Source organism: Maniola jurtina, chromosome 11 (assembly GCF_905333055.1).
Source record: "Maniola jurtina chromosome 11, ilManJurt1.1, whole genome shotgun sequence".
Lineage (NCBI taxonomy): Eukaryota > Metazoa > Arthropoda > Insecta > Lepidoptera > Nymphalidae > Maniola > Maniola jurtina.
Window position 1 is genome coordinate 10077027 of NC_060039.1, and position 6501 is coordinate 10083527.

Sequence of the window (6501 nt, forward strand, 5' to 3'; positions counted from 1 at the left end):
TTTTCGTTTTACGCCTGCCAGTGAAATAATCCGCCTCTACTTGTAATGGTTACTGAGTGATTGGGGATATAAAATGTTAATTGATAAAAATGAAGGTGATCCGTTGTAATAAAGTAATAGTGACCAGGGTTAATAAATTGAGCATTTTGAGAAATATAAATCCTAAAATGGGTGTAAAAGTAGGTTTATCTTATCTGGTTATTCTTTAACTAAATTTAAAATTATGGTAGGTAGGTAGTCAGATAGTTTTAAATACGGGGTGCATAAATAAGTGTTTTTTTTTACAAAAGTGAGGAGAAATGTTTTCATTTATCTATTTTTACCACTTGAAACGCGTAATGTTTGAGTTTCAAACATAACTTTGCTGATAACAGCTCACCATGAACAACCCATGGCCGGCCCACTACTGAGCAACAAGTGTCTCCTCACAGAATGAGAAGGGTTTAGGCCGTAGTCTACCACGCTAGATAACAGCTAATTTACTTTTAATACTGGCACAATAATTTGAGTACTACGAGTAGTAGGTAGGTATAGTATATGGGCAGCGGGGTTTTTTTTTACCTGTATTCACGCAATTAACTGTGTACTGCCGCATTTAAATGCAATATGATTTTGTTTTTATTGGAATAACATCGCTTGGCGGGTTAAATTCCTGGCAAATGTTCTATTAAAATTAGAGTAAGTTTTTTTTTAATGGTAATATACCTACAGTACTGCCCTTAGGGCAGGGCGCGATAATAAGTACCTACTACCAAAATACTATTTTCTTTGTTGTACGCAAGAAATTTTAGGCAAATATCTTTGCACTACGCTCGCGTTTGTGGCATGACATTATCCCAGAAATATATTTTAAAAAAAATTCACGCTCGCTTGACTCGCTTCGCGATAGTTCAGTTTCGATATGCATTTAGTTAACAAAACTCTCAGGAAACCACGTTTGTTGTGCTCTCGAAATTGATCAGTCTATTTGATAAAATCGAAATGCGGTGCCTTATAAATTTCGCTTAGGAGCGCCGGTAGTATCTCATGATAATAATATGAATATTGATCATAATTTTTTTTTTAGGATGATTAAGCATTGAAGGGTTTTCGGCTGGTCTGGCATTTCGCCTGATTTTATGTTTTTGCTTATTTAGCGCGTTCAGGAAAGCTTTGACAACGTTTTATAACATGAGTATATATTTTTTTTTGTTTTAGTTACCCAAACAGAAAAAAAAAAGCATTAAAGATGTGGGACCGAGGGATAAATCTAGTTTGATTTTTGGTTGGATTATGAAGTTGTAGTTAGGGTATTTAAAATAGAAAGATTTCAATTGTAGGAAATGATGTAAAACATGTTGAGGATAAGTTGTGTAATAAAGTCGATAATTCACTTGTTGGATGTCACGCGATCTATTGCGAGGAGGAATCTTTTTCTTGTCTCTGTTTTTATAAATACGGTGTTCTGACGGGTTTTTATTTACGTCTCGGATTATTGAATACTTTCGGTGTTTGATTGGACGGTTAGAGGTTGCAAAAGCAATCGCCCTCTAATTAAATCATTTATTTAGGCATTAGTTCAATTTGGATTAAATCTCGCGAAAAGCCACGGTGGCTGTCTCTCGCGCGTCTTGGAAAGACATTCCTAATGCCTGTTTTTCTGAGGGAGGGATGCATTATCAAGTGAGATGAGCTGCAATGTTTGCGGCTGATTATTTTGGAAAATTTGCAATCGTGGCAAGTGGAGTAAAGGTTGACTAAACTATTTAATGAACTAAGTATATAATGGATTTGGTGAATGGTTATATTATATAACATTTTGATAAATGGATGAATTTGAAGAGTGTATGTATGTGGTTGATGCACATTTGTTTCATATTTTTACTTAAGTTATAAAGTATTACATTTGGTGAGTAGTTATTTATATTTGGTAGGGTAGGTTTGATAAACAGGTAGTTATCTTGATTAATAAGTGAGTTATCATTTTATAAATGCGTACTTTAATGTTTGATGGACTGCTATACTTGATAAATGTGCATATTTTCATACTTCAAAGACAAGTTGTACCTATTAGTTTCTTCAAGCTTTTAGTTGCTGATAATTATATTAACATTCTTTAGAGCGCATGTCCTATGGACGAAATCGTTTATACATACTTTCACTGTTTGAAATGTTACAATCATAAAGATATAGTTATGACTAGAGGGGGTCATAGCTTGTTGCCGCTCTTGTACATCCATGTGTCGACTAGGTATTGTTATCTCAGTATATTTCAGGGAACCTCCGTTCGGGTGAAAGCGATAGCTGTTGGATAAATGCTTGTTGGGTTATCAGAAGACCGTGTAGTCTTCGATGAGGTTACTTGTAAATATTATAGCGAAATAGTAAGTTTAAAAATAGAATGAGGCTAAACTAAAAAAATGAGACAAAGATAAAAATAATAACTTAAAGCATTGAAACAGCATAAAGTGAAATAGTAACTTACAAACTATACATACATATTTACGAATTATGTAGATAGATATAGTATTACTGGATTACGTATATCAAATAAGAATACTGTCAGCTCATGTTTTGTTTTCGGCGTGGTAATTTTACGCTTAAAACTCATAAGAGATATCATGAGGTTCGCTTTCTGTAAAAGTTATTAGCTTTAACAGTTAATTGATTTATTACATTATTTATTTATTATACACTCAACAAGTAAAAGTATTTTGTTTTGACAAAATCCAAAGAAGTACCTATTGGATTAATAAGGCAAGGTACGAAGCATTGGCTGGATTTTACAACATTTAAAGTTTCCTGTTCATTTTTATCATTGAGTTAATTTGAGGCGGAAGGATCCTCTTGAAAATTTTTAAGATTAAGTTATTAGTAAGAAAGTATATTTTGCTTAGGTTAGTTTAAAATGTACAGCCGGTAATTTAAAAAAAAAATATATATATTTAATTTTACATAATAGGTGAAGCTGGTTGATGCACCAAAAATCGAATTATCATAGGAATTTAATTAAGCTAACATTTTTATTTATTATCAACTTCAAATATACAGTAGCAAACTGATTAGTTGGAATACATGCAGTGATTGGAATATTTAAGTTCCGATAGAAGAATCTATATCGTGGCTTGTTCCTTTATGGACAAGAATATTTTTTTTTGACTCGTGGGACCACTTACACAAAATATCAACGTTCGGTTTGGAGGTCTTCCATGGCTATTCCTACAGTTCCATGACGTATTGAAGAGGTTAACACTTTGTCGCTCATCACATCAACCAGCACGGCATTTGGGTATGATGGATGGATGTAGATAGGTACACATTTGATGGGGGGGGTTTAGTGGTTTGTATCAATAGGAACCAGGGGTTGAATGAGGAAGGCTGAGGACAGTACGTGTGGTGCTTACTAGGGAAGGTTTATGTTCAACAGTGACCTTATGATGATGACGATGTAGATGACGATGATGATGATGATGGACGTACGAGGATGAATGTTTTACGAAACGAATAAAGGGAAATCGAACAGATGCGGGTCATTACGGTTAACATATAAAATAATGTATAAGGTACCTACTTTCTTCTAATCTTTATGATCGATCAGCTTGTGATAGAGATTTTGATGTCGTAGAGAATAGAGATGTATCGAACGGAATATTTATTTCATTTTTTTCCTGCTATTATGTTGGTATCGCTTTTCTCTATGAAAAGGAATTAATGATAAACTAATAGGTATCATTCGGCGGCGAGTCGCGACTGTGTCGTTCCCAGGGTCGAATTTGGTAGTTCTGCTTATGTTACTCGAAACGACAAAGTACGCCATATGGTGCATATTATGGCTAAAATAAAATATATAAGTATCATGTGAAATTATAAATCAAAGATTCTTTTTGCATGTAGATATTATATGGTTAAGAGGCACAAGTGACGCAACTACTGTACCCTGGCGTTTGTTTAACATTGTCCATTAGTACTTCAGAATGTGGATTTTGCTAGAAAAAAAAAACAATAGGTAATTGTAAGAAATATGGGAAGCGTAATCTGCATTAAAAGAAAAAGTTTGAATTGGAAGCAACCAGGCATAGGATTTTCATACATCCGTAATCACGTTCCTTTCAACTCTCTATCTATCACGGTTCACGATACGCCGTTCGCGGTTCGGGCCGTGACGCACGTGCAGACGGACAGACGGACGGAGAGCAGAGGTTTAGAAAATAGGGTCTCGTAGGCACCCTTCGAGGGGTACGGAACTGGAGAAAACTAAATTATAATAATGATAATAGGTTTTCTAGGTTACCAAGTAAAATTACTTCTCTTAGGTCGGATTGTATTATGATGGATGCTTATGAAACAAAATTAAATGAACGGTCTACTCAAAGTGTTTTATGTTTGCAGGATCCAAGGATGTTGGAAATGAACAAATGAGGAAAAGGAAGACCCAAAACTAGGTATGGGTCAGGGACACAAAGTCCCAAGGAAGGAAAGGATGGAAAAGCCCCGAGGTTACGGGCTATGGACAAAAAGTCCTATAGGAGGAAGGAGGTGGACCCTAGGATAAGGGTCATTAAAAATTTGGATCTGGAGGGAAAAGACCCTAGGATAAGGGTCATTAAAAATTTGGATCTGGAGGGAAATAAGGACAATCATATATGTATCCCGGTAGAAGAGAGACGCGCCAAGGCTCGGAATCCGCGATTTTCCAATAAGAAGGGAAGAAGAAAATATGTGCGTAAAACTATTGCGTTGAAAGTGTATGAAAATGTTTTGTGATTTAAATCGAGAACTGGCGGCGATTAACTTTAAGTTTAGAGAGTTTATTTTATCAAAAGGACAAAAAGTTCACTTACACATATTCATATTAAGAATCGCTCCCGATTCTAAATATAAATATAGAAGAAAACATAATCTTTAAAGGTATGGTGACTATACAATAATATAAAAAGTCAAAACACGTTATATTCGTTAACAAACTATACCTACATCTAGCTAAGATATCTATGGTGTTTGACACTGTTTGATTAAACTTTAAACTTTGTAAAAGATTTTTCCTCCAGTATGAGTTTCGGCAAGTACATTATGTAGTAGAGCTAGGTAGTTTACATACCATAATTAGTCCTAGCTTTATGTAATTGTAGCATAATAGGTATGTTCGTTTTGTGTACCATATTTATGAGATTTAGCTTTAAAGTGATGCGTGTATGTACGGACTTTAATAGTATTTTCCTAACAAATAGACATATTTTGAATTTGTATAATTGACTTATATAATATAGTTCATCAGTTTTCTTATATAATTCTTTAGTGGGAAGGAGAGTCTAGTTGGAACAGAACTTTTAACAATTTATTTTGAGATACTTGAAACCCTTTAAAGTAGTTTTTAGTAATTAGTTTTACATGCTCATCCCCAAATCTCTATTGAGTGTTCCTGTAAAATATTGGCTTGTGAGTTATAATTGATACTTCGGACTTTATGCATGTACCTACCTTCTTTGATTAAATGGAGGCCTCCTTTAGTTGCTACTGGTCTCGCAATTTTTGATATCTTTATGATTTTTGAAAAATTATTTATAAATTTAGAGTGTCTGCATCTTTTTATTTTAATATTAGCGGAAGAGAACAGAAAAATGAATTTTAGATTAAAGGCTAAATTTGAGTGCTACTGTAGACTGGCAGGTAAAGTTGCGAGGGTAAATAGTTTGGAATTGAATTGAGTTTATCTGCTATTTTCTAATTATATCGGATGGAAAGGGTTGCTGCGAGTGCTCTAAAATTAAGTTGCAATCATAATCAATACCAATGTATCAATAAAACTGTATATTCCTTCTAGTTAAGGTTAGCAAGAATATTAATTTAATTAATTACTATCTTAATTTTTTTTTGTTTTGTTGAACTAAGTCTTTGTCATTTTGGTTGTGAAGTTTACATGTTACTTAAGTTTTAATTTTTTTTTTTAAAAGCGATGAGACTCGCTTAAAACAGGATGGCCGAGCTGTAAGCTTGGCCCATCTTAATTATCTATAAACGTATAGAAGTTACTGATTAGATAGTTGGCGCCACTCAAATCATAACAAATCATAACATCATATTAGAAGGCGTCATTGATTGGCTGAAGTTGTTCAACATCTGATCGATAAACGTACTGTATATAAAATTCTTATAGTTTTTAGTTGATGAATTGTAGCATAATAAAGGATAATATTTGTAATCAATATATAAGATGAAAACATCTTTATTACTTAGATGATTTGTTAAACGAGCTTGATGTTTTGTATATTAGTCACTAAGTTTATTCATTGTACAATTTGGATTGGCCGATACCGATAAGATAAAAAGGGGAGTGGCTAATAAACGTGGAGAGGTTACCTGTAAGAGTGGTTTTAAAACGACGACATTCGGAAATATACTAACGTAAGAGGAACAACATTTATTTGACACAAATGTAAAAGTTAATAAATTTAAATATGAAATAAAAGTATAATAATTTATCATAAAGATTGTGTTTGTGATTTCGTCAGACCTTACCCAAAA